Below are 12672 nucleotides of genomic sequence, written 5' to 3'. Positions count from 1 at the left end.
TTTAACGCTTAAACCGCTCGGTCTGACGAACATTTTAGGAACTTTAAAGCCGTGACTCAGCGTGGTCTAACTGAAGAGGCGGAAGAATTTTTTAAATTTTAGGCCACCACAGTGCGGCAGTACAAGAGCGATCCCTCCGCCAATCAAACTCAAACTGAAGCGAAACGTAAACAAACGTTTAATTAAACCGAATTAAAATATAAACCATTCTATTTTTTTATAATCACAAACATTACAAAATCTTCACTCTCCGTGTTGCATGGCTTATGTTTAAATGTCAATACAGATAATTGAGAAATATCCAAAAGTGATGAAATAGAGGAACTTAAGTCATTCAAAGGCTTTAAATGTATGTAAATGTGTACATGCTATCATCATGCAATAGTCGACGAGCCCGGGGTCACGGGGGGCGGAGCCTATCTTATACCAGCAGTCCCAGGGTGTGAGGCGGGTTTGACCTTGGACATGTCACAGGGTCACACACACAAAGAAACACATTCACACCCACAGACAGTTTCAAGTTTCCAGTCTTTGGATGTGGGAGGAAGCTGGAGCCCCGGAGGGAACCCACGCAAACACGGGGAGAACACGCAAACTGGACACAGAAAGGACACAGGCGGGAATCGATCCCATGACCTTCTTGCTGTGAGGCAGCAGTGCTAAATACTAATTCACCGTGGTGCCCAGCCGGTAACTAACAGTAAACTGCCAGTGATCAAGTAAACGGTAAATGGACTGCATCTATGTAGAGCTTTTCCATCTGCATCAGACGCTCAAAGCGCTTTACAATTATGCCTCACATTCACCCCGATGTCAGGGTGCTGCCATACAAGGAAGGCGTCACTACACACCGGGAGCAAGTGTTGGTTGTACAGTGGCTGAGTGGACGTGGACCGTCCCGCCCAGGTTTGAACGGTGCGTCTGTCTGTGTCCTCGGAGAAAGACATTTAATCTGCATTGTGTTGGACCAGCGTCCCGTCCGTGGGCAGTCATAGACGCTCATCTGCATCACGCTACGGAACCTGGCGATGAGCACCAGTGTCACCCACCAAACGCCCCCACCCCTTCTCTGGGGCTGCGTCATTTCAGAGCGTCAGCGGTTCACAGATTATCACCTGTTTTCTGCTTAAAACTAACTTTAGAAGGATTTAATTTACTTTGTCATCTGAAGGTTAATAATCACATTATTATTTATTCCCTTTGAGCACTTTGGGTGGAGAGAGTCAGAGTCAGAGAGTCAGAGTCAGAGAGAGTCAGACTTAGAGTAAGAGAGAGTCAAACTCAGAGAGTCAGAGTCAGAGAGTCAGACTCAGAGTAAGAGACAGTCAAACTCAGAGAGTCAGAGAGAGTCAGAGTAAGAGAGAGTCACACTCAGTCAGAGTCACAGAGAGTCAGAGTAAGAGAGTCAAACTCAGAGAGTCAGAGTCAGAGAGAGTCAAACTCAGAGTCAAACTCAGAGAGTCAGAGTCAGTAAGAGAGAGTCAAACTCAGAGAGTCAGACTCAGAGTAAGAGAGAGTCAAACTCAGAGAGTCAGAGTCAGAGAGAGTCAGAGAGTCAGACTCTGAGTAAGAGAGAGTCAAACTCAGTGAGTCAGAGAGAGTCAGAGTCAGAGAGTCAGAGTAAGAGAGTCAAACTCAGAGAGTCAGAGTCAGAGAGTCAGACTCAGAGAGTCAGAGAGAGTCAAACTCAGAGAGTCAGACTCAGAGTAAGAGAGAGTCAAACTCAGTCAGAGTCAGAGAGAGAGTCAGAGTAAGAGAGTCAAACTCAGAGAGTCAGAGTCAGAGAGTCAGACTCAGAGAGTCAGAGTAAGAGAGAGTCAAACTCAGAGTCAGAGAGAGTCAGAGTAAGAGAGTCAAACTCAGAGAGTCAGACTCAGAGAGTCAGAGTCAGAGAGAGTCAAACTCAGAGAGTCAAACTCAGAGAGTCAGAGTCAGTAAGAGAGAGTCAAACTCAGAGAGTCAGACTCAGAGTAAGAGAGAGTCAAACTCAGAGAGTCAGAGTCAGAGAGAGTCAGAGTCAGAGAGTCAGACTCTGAGTAAGAGAGAGTCAAACTCAGTGAGTCAGAGAGAGTCAGAGTAAGAGAGTCAAACTCAGAGAGTCAGACTCAGAGTAAGAGAGAGAGAGATGTGAAGTGGCCTGATGATTCTATGTTGTGTGGTCGACTTAAGAACTCTGAAACCTTGAGTAAGTTGCAGTCGCTGTTCAGTCACTTGAATCTGGAGCAACGTGCTGAACTGACAGAAGTGATCGACTCCTATCCAGAGTTGTTCAGAGATACACCTTCAAGAGCACACCTGATAGAGCATGACATAGATGTTGGTGAGAGCACTCCAATCAAACAGCGGTTCTATAGGTGTGCTCCTCAGAAACGTAAGGTAATGGAGGCTGAGGTCCAGTATATGCTGGATAATGGCATAGCTGTCCCCTCATCCTCCAGTTGGGCCTCTCCAAGCCTGTTGGTGGATAAGTCAGACAAATTGCCACTTTTTGTATGGACTGTCTAAAAGTAAATAAAGTGACAAAACCAGATTCGTATCCGTTACCACGAATGGAAGATTGCATTGACCAAATTGGGTCTGCTAAATTTGTGAGCAAATTTGATTTATTAAAGGGATATTGGCAAGTTGGGTTGTCTGCCCGTGCAAGAGAGATTTCCGCTTTCGTTACTCCATTTGGTTTATTTGAATATACTGTGATGAGTTTTGGCCTGTGAAGTGCACCAGCAATGTTTCAAAGGTTAATGAACATGGTGACATCTGGGCTGGAAGGTTGTGCGGTCTATCTTGACGACGTTGTAGTGTTTAGTGACACTTGGAATGACCACGTCCAGCGTATTCGTGCCTTATTTGATCGCCTTTCCTCTGCGCGTCTGACAGTCAATCTGGCGAAGTGTGAGTTTGCTCGTGCAACTGTTACTTATTTGGGCGTGTAGTGGGGCAGGGGGAAGTGCAACCAGTTGATGCAAAGGTACAAGCAATTTTGGATTATCTGCCTCCGACTACTAAGGAGTTGATGCGTTTCTTAGGGTTGGTTGGCTATTACAGAAGTTTTTGTCCAAATTTTTCAACAGTTGTTGCTCCGCTTACAAATTTGTTGAAAAGTACTGTTGGTTTTCAGTGGTCTACTGCTTGTCAGACCGCTTTCAAGAATGTCAAGTTGCTGTTATGTGTTGAGCCAGTTCTTGTTGCTCCCATAATGGATCGGCCGTTCAAAATTCAGGTAGATTCTAGTCAAGTTGGAGCTGGTGCTGTTTTGCTCCAAGAGCACGATGGAGTTGACAAACCAGTTTGTTACTTTTCTAAAAAGTTTAATTCATATCAATTAAATTATTCGACAATTGAGAAGGAAACTCTTGCAGTTATCTTGGCTCTTCAACATTTTGAGGTTTATGTGACTTATGGTGATGGTCCTCTGATCATTTATACAGACCATAATCCACTCACGTTCTTAAGTACTCTGAAAAGTCCAAATCAACGTCTAAATCGATGGGCGTTGTTTTTACAGGCGTTCAGTTTAGACATTCGTCATATTAAAGATTCTGATAACTTGTTGGCTGATGCTTTGTCACGTGTGCCAGTTTAAAAAAGGAAAAAGCAAAGTTGCCTTAATTTTTGTGCCTGTCTCTCTTCTGCCTCTCCTCAGTTTCAGGTGCCGGAACTCTGGAGGTGCAGCAGAGGACATGTGTGCTAAGTTTGTGACTTTACCAATTGGTGTCATCTTTAGCCTTGTATAGCTAAGTCTAATTTGATTCCTTGCAAATGGCAAAATTTCTCTTGTTTGGTAATGGAAAATAGAAGAAAAAAACTTAGTCCTATCAGATTTTAAAGTATGAGGTCTGTCCAAAAAGTATCAGACCTTTTTATTTTTTTCAAAAACCTTATGGATTTGAATCGTGTGCTTGCATGAGCCAATCTTGAGCCTTCGTGCACATGCGTGATTTTTTTCATGCAGGCTTTGAGTGAGCACTGGTCCCCCCCCCGTTGGATTTTCATTGCGAGGAAAATGTCTGAACAATTGGAGCAGCACTGAATCAAATTTTCCAGAAACTGTGAGAGACAGCCAGGTGGAAACCATTCAGAAGATTCAAACGGCTTTCGGTGGCTTTTCAGTTAAGTGAGTATCCGAGGAATTGTGTAAGAGCTGGACATGTCACAACATGTCCTGTGAGACTTCCAACTTTCGCATGTCTTTCATTACAAAATCTCCTGTAACAGTGGAATGTGCCGAAAAAGTGCTGATGTCCACCTCTTCTGCAATTTCTCTGGTAGTCAGACGACGTCCCGGATCAACACAGCGTTCACTTTGGAAATGATCTGGTCGTTTCAGCCTGTCGATGGTCGCTCGGAGCGCGGCGCACCCTCCGCCATTGTGCGCCGTCTTTAAACCGGTTGTAATCCTCCTTAATCTGTGTGACGCCGATAGAATCTTCACCGAAAGCCGTCTGAATCTTCCGAATGGTTTTCACCTGGCTGTCTCTTACAGTTTCCTGAAAATTTGATGCAACAAAGCTCCAAATCGTTCCACCTCGCAATGAAAATCCAACGAGAGGGGAGGACCGGTGATCACACAAAGCCTGCTCACAGGCGAATGATGCAACTGACAGGCATGAAAAAAATCACACATGTGCATGAAGGTTCAAGGTTGGCTCATACAAGCACACATGACTCAAATCCATATGGTTTTTGAAAAAAATAAAAAGGTCTGATACTTTTTGGACAGACCTCGTAGTTTGTAAAGGAAAAAAAATGTATAGCTGAATATAGGTAAGCTGTAAATGTAATTTTGGTGCAACAAAAAATATAATGTAGTACTACTAAAAACAAAAGAAAAAATTGCTGTTTGCAATTGGTTTGGAAAGTCCTTAGGTGGACTTCCCTTTTGAAGGGGGAGGGTGTGACGGCCCTGCTGTCCTGTAGCGGGGTGGGCCCATAATCAGGGGCACCTGGGCCCGGTGTCCCTGTCTCTTATTTAAGTGGGCCCAACTAATTCATTTTGTTCTCTCCCTCTCTCTTTTTAGGACGTCTCGCTGCGCCGACCGGTAACAGAGCGCCTTTTTGCACAGCTGCACATCTTTGCACCTTTTAATTTATTGACTTAAACTATTGTAAATAAATACTTCTATTTTTATAATCCTCTCGTTTGTGTCTCCTCCTCGTCACTGTCCTCTGAGCCACGGGCACGTGACAGATACGAAAAATGGTTTCATATCTCAAAACCTGATGTGACTGGCAAAAACTAACACCAGATTCAGATTCAGCACCCAGTTACCCCAAATCTGCAGAAGAATTCCATATAAGAAAAATCATGTTGAGCAATTTTATACTTGTGCTACTCAGAAAAACAATTCCTGTCCAAAACCAGACCTCTGGCGTTTTGTCCAGAAAGTCCTCACCAACCCCATGTTGGTTGGTGATCCTGACTGACTTAGGTCGTGTGTTTCCATCAGTGATAAAGGGGAAGGCATGTTTTTTTTCTCTCTGCTTCTCCTGCCCCGAGATGGAGCTGCATGAGGAAATGAGACTGCTTGCTTCGGTTTTCTGCATATACATGTGTAACGGAGGCCAGCAGGTGTCGCTGTGCAGATGTAGTTAGTAAACTTCACTCCCAACAGCTCCAAAGGATTCTCTGGTCACAAGGCCAGAGTCCTGAGTTTTAGCCTTCTGGTTAGAGAGTCCGACTCCCAAGCTGGAGATCGTGAGTTCACGTCCCGAGGGGAGCGAATGGGCAGAGTCATGACAACAACGCAGAGTGCAACCACTACACACACACACACACACACCAAATATGACCATAAAATTCACCAAAAAACATTGCAGAAACAAGAGCAATCAGAGATTTCTAACATCTGCCAGTCAGTCTCACCTTCAAAATCCAGTGCAGTCATTCATGGCCTAATATCTACGTGTGGTGCAAATTTGGTGAGAATCTGTGAAGTAATTTTGAAGAAATCCTTCAAAGCCTATATAAAGTGAAATCTTGATCCAGAATCAGGATTCAGATCCAGATCACCTCCAAAATTTAATGGAATCTTCCATGGCCTAATATGTATCCGTGGTGAAAATTTTGTCAAAATCTGTGCAGTAGTTTTGACGTAATTCTGCTAAAAGTCAAACAGACAGACAAATAAATGCCAATGATTTTAATCCGTTCTTGGCGGACGAAATTATTGATCATAATTCATGTTCTAGTAGGCCTATTTGTTGTGTGGGCCGCTGAAGAGGAGGTACTGCTGGCCCACCACCACTAGAGGGCGCCCTGCCTGGAGTGCGGGCTCCAGGCACCGGAGGGCGCTGCCGCCTTACAGGAACAGCCAGGATGACAGCTGTCACCCATCACTGGAGACAGCTGATTCCAATCAACCGGGAGGTATATCAGCAGGACGGCATCTCCACCTCATTTGCCGAGATATCGCCTAATCAAAGAGGTAACAATCTCTGCCCAAACATATAAATAACCATTGTTGTATTTCTTGTTGAGCATTTGTAGGACAGCTGACTACTGAACAACAGTTGGATAAGTACTCACCTTCCTACACTCCTGTATTGTTGTTAACGAGAGGTGGAGGTGGACTCTCCACCCTCCGTGTTGCTGGGTGCAGCCGCATCCACACCTGACTGTTTTTGTTCCTTGCCAGCAGTACCGGATCCGACGAGCGGAGGCAGTGGCCACCTGGGGATTCGGGACTTGGCGGCTCCAGTATTCCCGGGGTTCGGTGGCAGAGGAAATCGGGTTGGTTCCGGTTCGACTTGGAAAGACGTCTCCTATCGTCGAGCCTGCCCACACGACATCGTTGTTATTGGACTCAGTCTCAATATTGTAATCGGCTGTGTTGTTGTGCCTGTTTTCACAACAGTAAAAACGGTGTTATTTGACTCCTCCATTGCCCGTTCATTTGCGCCCCCTGTTGTGGGTCCGTGTTCCTACACTTTCACAACACTATTAACAGAATTTAAAAACTGGTAGAGAGCTTGAAGTGCGCAGAGCTCCTCCTGCTCCGTGGTCAACCAGCGTTATGGCGATTGGTCGGTGGAGTCCAAATCTCTACTGTAGGTCAAATTGATATCATTTATACCGTCTAGCGCGTATGCCGTGCACCCTGAGTCAGAATACGTGATGTAGCTGACAGAAGATGCCAAGATCACTGCAGCTGTTGCAGAGGTGAACTCTGTTTTTTTTTGTCTTTTCCTCATAGTTTGAAGAAGCAGAATAAGTTCATTAATGCATGAGTAGAAGTATGTCATTTCTTCATGTAATTTACTGTCCCTTTCCAAGAACCAAACCACTGAAAACTGGACCAGGATCCTCACTGAAGTAGCTTGAACAACACTTTTATACAATGTGGGTGTTAACCAAGGTTGGGTAAGGTTACTTTGAAAGAATACATGTGAATTACATGTATGTATGTACATACATTTGGATTACTTGTAATCTGATTACTTTTGAATTATATTTCAAAGTAATCCTACCCATGACGATGGGATTGAGGAGCTCCTCGAAGTACTCCTTCAATCCCATCGTCACGTCTTCCGAAGAGGAAGCAGAGACTGGGGACTCGGAGGCGGACTCATCCATTACCCAGGCCGAAGTCACTGAGGTGGTTTAAAAGCTCCTCGGTGGCAAGGCTCCTGGGGTGGATGAAATCCGTCCTGAGTACCTTAAGTCTCTGGATGTTGTGGGGCTGTCTTGGCTGACATGCCTCTGCAACATCGTGTGGCGGTCGGGGACAGTGCCTCTGGATTGGCAGACCGGGGTGGTGGACCCTCTGTTTAAGAAGGGGGACCGGAGGGTGTGTTCCAACTATAGGGGGATCACACTCCTCAGCCTCCCCGGTAAGGTCTATTCCAGAGTACTGGAGAGGAGAATTCGACCGATGGTTGAACCTCGGATTCAGGAGGAGCAGTGTGGTTTTCGTCCTGGTCGCGGCACACTGGACCAGCTCTACACGCTCCATCGGGTGCTCAAGGGTTCATGGGAGTTTGCCCAACCAGTCCACATGTGTTTTGTGGATCTGGAGAAGGCATTCGACCATGTCCCTCGGCGCACCCTGTGGGGAGTGCTCCGGGAGTACGGGGTCCGGGGTTCTTTGCTAAGGGCTATCCGGTCCCTGTACGACCGCAGCAGGAGCTTGGTTCGCATTGCCGGTAGTAAGTCAAACTTGTTTCCAGTGCACATTGGCCTCCGCCAGGGCTGCCCTTTGTCACCGGTTCTGTTCATTATTTTTATGGACAGAATTTCTAGGCGCAGCCAGGGTGTAGAGGGGGTCTGGTTTGGGAACCACAGAATCTCGTCTCTGCTGTTTGCGGACGATGTGGTTCTGTTGGCTTCGTCAAATCAGGAACTTCAGCGTGCACTGGGGCGGTTTGCAGCCAAGTGTGAAGCGTCCGGGATGAAAATCAGCACCTCCAAATCCAAGGCCATGGTTCTCGACCGGAAAAAGGTGCTTTGCCCTCTTCAGGTCGGTGGAGTGTCCTTGCCTCAAGTGGAGGAGTTTAAGTATCTCGGGGTCTTGTTCATGAGTGAGGGACAGATGGAGCGTGAGATCGATAGACGGATTGGTGCAGCATCTGCAGTGATGCGGTCGCTGTATCGGACCGTCGTGGTGAAGAGAGAGCTGAGTAGGGGGGCAAAGCTCTCGATTTACCGATCGATCTACCTTCCGATCCTCACCTATGGTCATGAGATTTGGCTCATGACCGAAAGAACGAGATCGCGAGTACAAGCGGCCGAGATGAGTTTCCTCCGCAGGGTGGCTGGGCGCTCCCTTAGAGATAGGGTGAGTCGAGCCGCTGCTCCTCCACGTCGAAAGGAGTCAGTTGAGGTGGCTCGGACATCTTTTCCGGATGCCCCCTAGACGCCTCGCTGGAGAGGTGTTCCGGGCACGTCCCACTGCGAGGAGGCCCCGGGGAAGACCCAGGACATGCTGGAGGGACTACATCTCTCGGCTGGCTTGGGAATGCCTTGGGGTTCCCCCGGAGGAGCTGGAGGAGGTGTGTGTGGATCGGGAGGTCTGGGTGACTTTGCTTGAGCTGCTGCCCCCGCGACCCGACTCCGGATAAAGCGGAAGAAAATGGATGGATGGATGTAATCCTACCCAACCTTGGTGTTAACAATGGGTGTGGTTTAGTCTCACATTTCTAATGTTACTGGCTCTCACCAACAGGGGGAGCTGTCCCTGTGTCTGAAACGTGGACCTATGATGAAGCAAATCTTAACTTATATTTCTCAGAACTTATAAACAACAGATACTTGATAGCTAACATAAAATAAAGAATTAGCACAGATATTATCTAACAAGTAACACATTCATAACATGTACTGAACCCCAACATCAAACCAAACTGTACAAACTCAACACATCCACAAAATGATTCGTGAAACTTCCTTAGAAATGAAAGGTGATGTAGGAATATTCCGCTTTACTTTGCACTGGCTTGCATTCTGGAAGATGTGGTCATTAGTGTGGTTCTGTCCGAACCCGGCCTGAACAGACATCAACAGTCCAAGATGGCAGCAGCGCTCCCACAGCGCCGCCAGTGGCTGTTGACTAAAATGCATCAGAGCTTTGCCTCGTGGTACTGCTACTCTCTTTGCCTCTGGCACCCATTAGGATCCTGCCATTAGCAACAAGACTTTACAGCACGGCCCGAAGCGTCCCGTTCACTGGTCCTCAGCTGGATCCACCAGAACCTGAACCTCCAAACTCACTGAGGGGACTTTGCTGAGCCCCTTTAACCTGCTGAGCACTGTGCTAATAACATCATACTCTGATTTTATTTTATTTTTATTTGCTGGCTTTTCTGTACGTTTATGTCAGTTTATGAACACTGCACCCTTAGAGCCAGCAGAGGGCGACACCAAACCAAGGTGTGACTTTCTTGGACTCTGTGCTCATCCTGATGCCCCCTTAGAGTTCTACAGACAAGTTCTAAGCTCTGTCTAAAATACGGCTCTACTAGCTGAGTTCCCGTTCTACACACGGGTAACAGAGATGAGTTTTATCTGTGTCACTGTATATTTCATGTCCCTTTAGTTCAGGTGTAGTAAGTTGCGTTGCATTGTGTGGATGTTGTCATCATTAATTTTCAGAGAACAATTTGTGTGAACAATTCATAAGACTCAAGTGACTGATGATAAAAGGTGACAGCGGGTCAGATCACTGCAACGCTCTGACACACAGCAGCTACATTTAACCTGAAAAAACACACACCTGAACTAACACGCAGTGCGCGTGGTCCGTTCAGATTGTAATTAAAGTGCACCCTAGACAGCTGCTACTACGTAGTAATTAAAGTTTGATTCATACTACCTGAGCTGAGTACCACGTGAACTGTGAAAATAAGGGCTCCAGTGAGCGGGTCGGGGTGTGTGTGTGTGTGTGTGTGTGTGTGGTAGTAATTTGTCATCTCGACCATGCACAGTAATATACAGTACACAGTGAAGTGAAGCGTTTCGCCAGGACCAAGGTGCCACATAAAACAATAAAAGTTCAACATGAACACACCTGCAGCAGCATTTGCCCTGTTGATGTATCCCATAATCCCTTGTGCATGAGAGTCGCTGTAGTCAAACAACATAGAGAATCCACATGATGACAATTGTAAATAAACATTATACTACTAAAATGTAACTTTTTGTGCTTTTCATCATGTTAATAAGAGACTTCATCCATGAGACCCTGAAAACTTGCTAAAGCAAATATTCCAAATAATCCGTGTGCGCTACGTTTAAAGCGTGGAATTTAATAAACGCAAACCGACTTTCAGACATTTTCTATCTATTTATTACTCTGGAACAAAGAGGACAAACAGTGCTGTAAAGGACAATAATCAGGATGTTAAAAAGCAAACTTCACTTCCCCCAGAACAACGTGAACAGGAAGCGATCGCGGCTCACAGCAACTCACAGCGACTCACAGCGACTCACAACGGCTCACAGCGACTCACAGCGACTCACAACGGCTCACAGCGGCTCACAACGGCTCACAGCGACTCACAGCGACTCACAACGGCTCACAGCGGCTCACAGCGACTCACAACGGCTCACAGCGACTCACAGCGGCTCACAGCGACTCACAACGGCTCACAACGGCTCACAGAGACTCACAGCGACTCACAGCGGCTCACAGCGGCTCACAGAGACTCACAGCGACTCACAGCGGCTCACAGAGACTCACAGCGGCTCACAGCGACTCACAGAGACTCACAGCGGCTCACAGCGACTCACAGCGACTCACAGAGACTCACAGCGACTCACAGCGGCTCACAGAGACTCACAGCGGCTCACAGAGACTCACAGCGGCTCACAGCGACTCACAGAGACTCACAGCGGCTCACAGAGACTCACAGCGGCTCACAGCGGCTCACAGCGACTCACAGAGACTCACAGCGACTCACAGCGGCTCACAGCGACTCACAACGGCTCACAGCGGCTCACAGCGACTCACAGCAACTCACAGCAACTCACACTGAAAATAACGGAGAAACAACCTGAGCTTCTCACATGTTTACATAAAACAAAAACAATAACAACATCTATAGAATATATTCAGCAGAGTTTTTACGTTGTGATGTTAATGCTGTTGTCCGTGTGCAGCGGTCAAAGAGCCGCCTGATCAGAGCATCTCAGCCTCTCAGTGTTACTGACATCTCACAGCGCGGCGAACTCTTCAAAGTGGGATATGAAACCTCAACAGGGCGAATATACGCTGACGCAAAGTGACCCACAACAGAGTCTGGATGTGAGGGCACGAATACTCTGGTACCTTTTTGCAGATGGTAGAAGAGTGCAGAGTGTGTTTGAGGGGTGTGTGTGTGTGAGATCATCCACAATGCTCGTTGCTTTGCAGGTACAATGTGTAGTACAGATATCTGTGATGGTGGAGAGAGAGACACAGATGATCTTCTCAGCTGTCCTCACTGCCCACTGCAGGGTCATACGATCCAAAACAGTGCCGTTCCCAAACCAGGCAGTGATGCAGCTGCTCAAGATGCTCTCAATGATTCCTCTCTAGAATGTGGTAAGAATGAAAGGTGGAAGATGTGCCTTCCTCAGCCTGTGCAGAAAGTAGGGACCTGCTGGGCTTTCTTGGTTATGGTGCTGGTGTTGAGGGACCAGGTGAGATCCTCTGACACGTGAACTCCTAGGAACTTGGTGCCTTTGAAGATCTCCACAGTGGAGCCATCGATTTTTTTTATGGAGAGTGGTCACACCTTGATCTTCTGAAGTCAGCGACCTTCTCTTTATCCGCATTCAGAGACAGGCTGTTGATTTGGGATATCAACATTGTTTTGTGTGTGTGTGTGTTCACACACATGCGCTTTCAACCTAAGGGCCCCAGTGACCTCCCCTTGATGCTCCCAGTCACTATAACAAGTTTGGTTAATTACTTTGGCTGTACATAGAGAACACAAACACACACGCACACACACGCACACACACACACGCACGCACTCACGCACGCACACACAGAGAATCACCTTTATATGTTAAAAATAGATGGAGGCCAGAAACACACTCAGAATTTTCAAACACCTCCACTCCCCACCGCAGACCATGTGGCAGACAGGGAGCAGCCCCTTCCTGCCACCTCCCCATCAGCACAGCCTCACTCTTCTCCCACTTTACTCTTGCAGAGGTTCCCATCTCTCAGTTCACCTCCAGAGTCTGGATCA

The sequence above is a fragment of the Thalassophryne amazonica genome, chromosome 15 (assembly GCF_902500255.1).
Source record: "Thalassophryne amazonica chromosome 15, fThaAma1.1, whole genome shotgun sequence".
Classification (NCBI taxonomy): Eukaryota; Metazoa; Chordata; class Actinopteri; order Batrachoidiformes; family Batrachoididae; genus Thalassophryne; species Thalassophryne amazonica.
Note: the sequence above shows the minus strand (reverse complement) of the source record.